The 8,417-nt window shown below is 38.0% G+C and overlaps 1 long non-coding RNA gene across 1 annotated transcript; it reads left to right on the forward strand.

Moving 5' to 3' along the window:
- Positions 1–4,562: 4,562 nt before the first annotated feature.
- Positions 4,563–6,058, forward strand: LOC123147972 (uncharacterized). The gene is made up of 2 exons (XR_006473566.1): positions 4,563–5,060; positions 5,138–6,058. It is a non-coding gene; the product is annotated as an uncharacterized lncRNA (long non-coding RNA).
- Positions 6,059–8,417: the final 2,359 nt, after the last annotated feature.

Below are 8,417 nucleotides of genomic sequence, written 5' to 3' on the forward strand. Positions count from 1 at the left end.
TTACCGGCAAGTCTCTTTACTCGTTCCATAATACATCATCCCGCAACTAACTCATTAGTTACAATGCTTGCAAGGCTTATAGTGATGTGCATTACTTTGTGGGCCCAGAGATACCTCTCCGACAATCGGAGTGACAAATCCTAATCTCAAAATACTCCAACTCAAAAAGTAACTTCGGAGACACCTGTAGAGCACTTTTATAATCACCCAGTTATATTGTGATGTTTGGTAGCACACAAAGTGTTCCTCTGGTAAACGGGAGTTGCATAATCTCATAGTCATGGGAACATGTATAAGTCATGAAGAAAGCAATAGGAACATACTAAACGATCAAGTGCTAAGCTAACGGAATGGGTCAAGTAAATCACATCATTCTCCTAATGATATGATCCCGTTAATCAAATGTCAACTCATGTATATGGCTTGAAAACATAACCATCTTTGATCAACGAGCTTGTCAAGTAGAGGCATACTAGTGACACTCTGTTTGTCTATGTATTCATGCATGTATCATGTTTCCGCTTAATACAATTCTAGCATGAATAATAAACATTTATCATGATATAAGGAAATAAATAATAACTTTATTATTGCCTCTAGGGCATATTTCCTTCAATCCTTTCAAAGAAGCTTTACCATTGAACCCATATCATTTCTACATAGCCAGAGAAACTATAATAAGACAGACTATCCCAGAATGTACACAAGTTGTTAGGTATGCCAATGAGCCTGTGACCATATAAATTGACAACATTCCTTTGTGGATAAAAGTTTGAAGATATTTGGATGACTGACCACATAGACCACACAAACTTACATCAAATGAGAGGTGCTTCATTGTCACCCATCGCAATAGATGAGAAGTTTTTTATTTCATAAGTTGACTTGACCATGATTCGAATACTAGGTGATTCTTCAAATCACTTTACTAGAATACACCACTAAGAAATTATAATTTAACAAATATTACATATTTGTTTTTTAATACTACCTCTGTAAACAAACATAAGAGCGTTTATATCACTAAAGTAGTGATCTAAATGCTCTTATATTTCTTTACGAAGGGAGTACAAACCAACACATTTTAGTTTTCTTGTCCAGTTTATTCGTGGTAGAATTGTTTGTGTGCATCTTGGGATGCACAACTTGGAGATCCCTTACATTATCTTACAAACCCACAACTATTTTAGTATGACATTCTTGAATAAATATTATTATGATATTAAATATGTCATAATTATATTCTTATTTTTAAGCATCATGATTATGGGTGTGTTCTTCACATAATAGCGTGGTCCTGTTCTGCTTTATATTTCTATTTTTAACCAACTTTAATTATTCATAGAATGTATATTAGTACATATTATTATTCATTTGCTAGAACATTGGAATACACATCCATTGGTTTTCTTTTAGCTGTACCAATTAGAGAATGTTTACCATAAACAAAAATGGCTAAAAATTATGAGGGGCAAATACTATGTGTCACTACTGAATGCTTTGAAAAGAAAACAGAAGTAAACTTTATTAAAAAGTGCATAATGTAGAATTCGTTACTGAAGCATCAAAATCATAAATTCAATAAAATATGCAAACATGAATTCATGTCGCATGTTTTCTTAATACAACAGTAAATAAATAGCAATTTGTGGTACTAAATAATAAAATGGACATGTTCTTAATAATATTACACAAAACATTTATGACAAAATAGCGAACTGAGCTTAGCTCAGATAGTTAGCTTCCTTGTGGTAGAACCAACCCACCCGGGTTTGAGTCCTAGACTACGCACTGGTGCTTGCATTTTTCTACATTTATTTCATACTTTTTAGCGATGTTCATTCAGTGAAAGGAGATGTTTAAGCAACGACTACGATAGCCGCTTGTGTTGACTTCGTCAATCTTAAGATGTGATGTCGGCTCAGTGACTGAAAGGTGTTCATGGGTCTAGGGATCACAAAAAACTTTGATTTTTTGAATAATTTTTTAGAATTTTGAATTTACAAAAAACATAAAAACAAAATTAAAGGAAAAAAATACAAAAAAAGGTAAACCAGTAAAAGAAACCAATAGAAACACGTCTGGAACCTTCTAGAAGGTTCCCAGAAAAATGGTACAGAAAAAACTGCTACGCTAGCTTATGAGCCGGCACACTCCATCGCTGGTTTGCACACCGGCTGTGTGTTTCAACGACATTAAGCACAATGAGCGTCGTATAGGAATTCCGACATGAGCCCTCGGGAGGAGCAGCGTATATATCCCCTTTGTTTAGGTAATTTTGGTTGTATCCAATGTTCTATTGATATAATACTAGCAAAAATGCCCGTACATTGTAACGGAAGATAATTTCACCGTACTCCCAAGACAATAAGTGTGTCCTAAAACACAAAGTGATGATTTCATTTATGGCTGCATCAATTTTTTTAGTCGAAGAGTGATGTGCTTTCAGCCAGACTATCTTCACAAAATGGCTAACAAATATAGGCATTGTTCATTTTGCGGCTTTCCTAGTTGTATTTCTTCATCCACTGTTTTAGGTGCTATCCATCCACATAATGATGTACTCTCTCCGTTTCTAAATGTAAGTCATTTTAGAGATTACAATATGAACTATATACGGATGTATATAGACATGTCTTAAAGTGTAGATTCATTCATTTTACATACGGATGCAAGTCATATGTAGGCTGTGAGACAGACACGCAGAAGGATCAAGAATTTCACATTAACCAAGAATTGAAAACTTGAATATTTATTCCCTAAACTTAGGGGATTTTTCTCTTGGACTTGGAACATTCTTCTTGGTAGCCAGTATAATTTTACCCTATACCTAAAATATATTTTTGAACATGGAATTTTTTTCTGCTTGATAAAAAGATATTCTAACTTATAATCAACTTAAAAAAGGATATCGTAACTTAGAAAGATGGGTTTTAAAATGTTGTCGAAATGTACTTATTTGGAATTTAATTTAGATGTCCCATTTATAAACTGATTTTGGTTAGGCCGTCAGCCTAGACAGGTAAAGAATTGATGTTATATGCTTGCGAGGATACCCCTTTGATTAAGTCCGGCGCCTCATATTCGCACTCCTCCGTTGTTGTCTATTATTTTTCATCGACGACTATGGCCTCCTAATCACGCTCCTCTGCCCCGTTTTTTTTTTTTTTTTTTTTTTTTTGCGAGGGTCCTCTGCCCCGTTTTTGACTGGCCACAAACCAAGCTCGCACCATTGCATGATGCAACGAGTCTGTCTTTAACCAGCGCATATATATGATCCCACGAGCCCTTTTTGACCAATGAAGATATTACCCCTCTCCTTCCTTTATTGGGCCTCTCGTTCTTATTATCATCTTGTTGCGGCCGGTTGATTCTCATCATACGGTCATATATAAATTGCTAAGATTTGCTCCAAAGGAGCGAGGTGGGACTGTGTAATAAATACCGAATCCACGAAGGCACGAATCTATGACAACAGAAATCTAGTGTAGTTGGCTAAATGAGATTTGAGTTAAAAAAGAAAAGATAGAAGTTCAATTTACGCTCCCACCACGTAAACTTGTCCTATGGATCATATTACCCCCCCCCCCCCCCCTAATCTATTATTTTGTTGAAAAAATAACCCTGAACTCTTAAAACCGTTCGCAATGCACCCCTTCCATGATTTTGCTTTTGCTCGTTTTAACACTGAAAAATGATAATTCAGCTAATTTCAGTGATATTTTCCCTTGGCGCAATGATTTCTCTTTCGTGAAAAAGAAATACCTTGATGATCTAGCAGTTTGCTCTAGAAGGTTCTCAACTGGTTTTTACTAGTTTTTCAGTTTTCTTTTCATTTCTTCTTTAATATTATTTTTATTTTCAAAAAAATTTAACACTTTTAAATATTATTTGAAATTTGAAAAAACATTCCTGTTTTCTTTAGAAAAATGTTCACTTTTTCAAGAATTGCTCGTAATTTCAAAAACTATCCCCGTTTCTTAGAAAAAAAATCACAAATTGATTTTTCGGGAATTACAAAAATTTGGTTTCAGAAAATGTTCCCTTTTTTACATTTGGCCACAAGTTCAAAATATGTTCATGTTTTAAACAATGTCCCATTTTCTTGAAAATTTGACCATAAATAAATTTGGGAATTTTAAACAGGTTCCCGTTTTTCAAATTTTATTCAAAAATTTTAAAAATATTCAGGAATCTCAAAAAAGTCGTGGTTTCAAAAATTGTTTTGGTTTTTAAGAAAAACGTCATGTTTAAAAAAAATCAAAAACCGTATGTACTTTTCATAATATCTTTAGAATTGCAAAAAGTGTACGTTTTTTCAAAAATGGTTCTCTTTTTACAGAAAAGTGCCGCGGTAATTCATTCCAGTCGCTACACTAACACATTCCAGTTGCTACTGTGCTACAGTTCATGTTTGGTTCTCTCGCTCGCTGCCAGCGTCCGCTCGCTTCGCGGCGTGCCAATGGCCCGGGCCAGTCGGGTGCCGCGTGTGCATTCGCTGCCAACCTATACGAACGAGCTCCCGGGTCATTGGCCAGCCTTATCTCGATACTTTTTGTTTGGAAAACGCTTCGCTTCGGCGCACCGGCCGAAACTGGGCCGGTCCCCTCGCCGCCCAACGCGCACACACGTGGACCCACGCAACCCCTTGACCACCGCTCACCACAGAAATCTTATCCCCGCCCCATGCGAGTATCTCTATCCAGTTCTACCCCTGTCGCCATTCTCTCTCTGTCTCTGAATCCCCGAAATACCAGCGCCGGAGACCATGGTTGAGGGGTGCCGGAGCCAACGCGAGCGGAGAGCTGAGTCCATGAAACGCCACCGCGACTAGCTGCACCCGCGGCCGCGGCGAGCTGCGCACATGGAGCGAGGCCATGGAGCGGCCGGCCTGGGGTGGAGGTTGTTTGCGTCCTCGGACCGACGGCGACGCGCGGAGGGAACACGCTGGGACCTGGTGAGAACGCGGTGCTGGAACCAGCATCGGGATTTGCTTCAACCAGCGTGAGGATTTGATTCAACCGGCGAGGATGGTGGTGGCGGCGACAACGATGGCCGTGGTAAGTTGATGTCTTTTTCTATTTTTGCTGGAACCACTTTCGATTTTTGCTGGAAGCATTTTCTTGATTTGCTGCAGCAGGGGATGATTGTGCCGGGCGACCATGGCGGCGGTGCCATGATTTTTGTTGCACAGATTTTTTGCTGGAACTAGCATTTTTGAGTTCCTGCAAGCGGCAAGGATGGTGCTGGGCGGATACAACGGCAACTCCATGAATTCTTTTGCTGCATTGACCTTTTTTTCTGGAGGAAACACTTTTCATTTTTTGCTGGAACTATAGCAATTTTTTGTTGGAACCATGTGTATTTTTTGCTGGAACCATATCAATGTCTTTTGCTGAAATCATAGCATTTTTGCTACAACCACATTATTGTTTGCTGGAGCCATATTAATTATTTGCTGGAACTATGTGTTTTTGGTTTCAAACTAGCGTATTCTTTGTTTTTTGTGCTGCAATCGATGAGTGGCAACGGCGAGCGACGAGCATTGGGGAACCAACGGAGCTTCGAGGTCGCCGGGGCATGAATCGATGGTGCTCGTTGTGTTTTTGTTTCCTTGTGCGTACTGGGAAGAAGGACGGGAAGGGAAAGGAAGAGGACGTGAGATCTGACGGTTCGTGACTTTCAGATCGATGACTAGTAGCGGACCGGCCGAAAGATTGGGCCGGTGCGCCGGCGCCTAGCCTTGGCCTTTTTGTTTTGTTTTCTCTTTTTCTTCTTTGATTTTGTTTTATTTTCCACTTTTCTACTTTTAACTTTATGTTTGTTCACTAATTTGTTTTTCTTCTTCCTAGTTTATGTTTTTTATTTCACCTTTTTTTACTGTGTTATTTATGTATTTTATATTTTTTGTAATGTTCAAAATATCGGCCGATTTGTCGCTCTAACAAGCGATTGATCGAGAACATAGCGACTTGGGCCCATGTATTTCCTAAGACTAATATGTACTATCCTCTATAACACTAAGACTTGGGCCCATGTTTTAAAGGCCTCATAATTAATTGGAGTCTTCAATTTAAAATTGGTCATCCAATTTTGATCGGATCAACAATTTCACAAGGAGCTCTCATTAATTTTTTTAATACACTATGCTTTCTAATTTTGGGGCTCTCCCATTGGATTGAGGTAGTATACAATTTTAATCCTTGACTTGACTCGGTCAATCCTTAGTTGTGGCCTAATGAAATCTCTAACTTCATTAAGCTCACTAATTTTCAAGCCCCTCATTTAATTGTAGGTCTTCAATTTAGATTGGATACGCAATTGATTGTGTCGTTGGCCTGGCCATTATGGTGTGATCTCTCGATGAATTGGTCCATTGGTAAGTGTTTAGCTGATGTGGGCCTTCACTGACAAAAAGAAAATGTCGACTATGACATGTTTAGCATCAACACAGCACATGCGGCCAACAACATAGGTAATTTTATAATGTATTTGTAGTAATTAAATGACGCCCTCGAGTCATGGGGTCAGAATGACCCACCCAAACACCACAATAAAAAAATAGACTCACGGACAATTCACTATGGATTGGTCATAGCAAACACTCTTCCACCAATCACTTCCCAGATTTTCACCATTGGGCCGCTCTTTCCTTAGTTTTCAATCATAAATGGACACATTCATCTGTAACCATGATTCCGTAAGGTCTGTCCATAGGTGTAGCATCTCTGATAAAATAACACACTCCATTGTTTTCCCCACACGCCAAACCAACTAGCGCGTAAATAATTTTCACAACTTAAAAAAATTATCATGTAAAACAAAACATGTTCAGCCCTAAGAGCATAAGCGACGCAGCAAAGCGCGCACTACTCTTCTAGTTGTATTACCAATTCAAAACATGCAAAAAGAGGACATGTGCTGTAGGGTTTTCCTATTTTTATTTGTTATGTAATACTCCCTCTGTCCAAAAATACTTTTCATAGAAATGAATGTATCAAGACGTATATTAATTCTAGATACATTCATTTCTCCGACAAGTATTTTCCTGATAGAGGGAGTATCTATTATCTATGCACTGCTCTCATATTTTGAAACATGCAAAAAAAAGACATGTGCTACTGTAGTGCTGCCTTTTTTGTTTGTTTGTTATGTATCTACTATGATATCTATGTACTGTTGTCCTATTTGATTTCTGAGACATGCAAAAATAGGGCAGTGTTATATTTTGATGTAGTATTGTCCTATTTAAAGGCACTGGTGATTGTTTTCATTTTTATCTTACTAGTAAGCATGCATGTGCAAATGCACGTCTCGGCTAATATACAAATATATGTGAGAATTAACATGCAGTTTCTCTTAAAAAATTTAGGCAAACAAGCCTGCTTACGTGCTAGGTTTCCATGGCATTTGCTGAGAGTGTATTTGGAAAAAAGAAAAATAAGGCCTACATGTAAAGGTACTTCAAAAGTGTGTTCAGCATGTAAAGCAAAAACAACTCGGTACATTTAACCACACCCAAAGGTGTGTTCAGACTTCACAAATTTGAACAAAATGTCTTAAACTTATCCAAAATTATCAGTAGTATATTAGACAAACAAAATTGGCATCATTTAGGCATTGTTAGACCACCATGGGTATACCATATGTTGAAAATCCAATAAAATGGACAGAACTTAGTTTGGCCTCACATTACAGAATTGCACACATCACACAAATTTGGTGTCACAATATATAAGTCTCACACATCATTATCACACATTGCAAAGCAAAAGGTTCATAATCCATAAGTCTCACACATCAGCTCAATCCAATGCCATATTTCAAGCGCAACATTGAGCAGAACTGTACAAGATATACACAAGATCATAGGAAGGAAAAGACTCTCTTGTAACCAATCCTTGTGGAAGTCTTTGAATCCTGAGAGGTTGAACTACATGTAGGAGCTGGCTGCTGATCTTGCTGACTGAAGGCCAAGCGAAGCACAATAGGTATAGTATTTTCTTCTTGCATCGTGTTACCTCCATTATCTTCTTCAAGTAGTAGATCAATGATGAGAACCTCTGGGTAGCCATAAAAATACAACATTAGAAAACTTATACTACGTGAAGGTTCAAAGAATATGGTTGTATATAGAATAATAAGAAAGATAAAAATCTGACATGTGATCAACTGAACATACAGGTTGTTCTCCAATATACGTAGAATCTTTCGTATGAGATTGATATCAATATCCGGAGAGCGCTTCACCCAATGTTCCGAGGCTTCATCCGTATCATAAATATATAGCTGCATATGTCTGGGTCTATGACTACCTGGTACAAGATGCTCCAGACGATGGTACAACTGACCATGAGCACGAAATATACATACGCCGGTTCTTGCGTGGCGTTGACCCGTTGGTCAAGGATAACTCC

Source organism: Triticum aestivum, chromosome 7A (genome assembly GCF_018294505.1).
Source record: "Triticum aestivum cultivar Chinese Spring chromosome 7A, IWGSC CS RefSeq v2.1, whole genome shotgun sequence".
Classification (NCBI taxonomy): Eukaryota; Viridiplantae; Streptophyta; class Magnoliopsida; order Poales; family Poaceae; genus Triticum; species Triticum aestivum.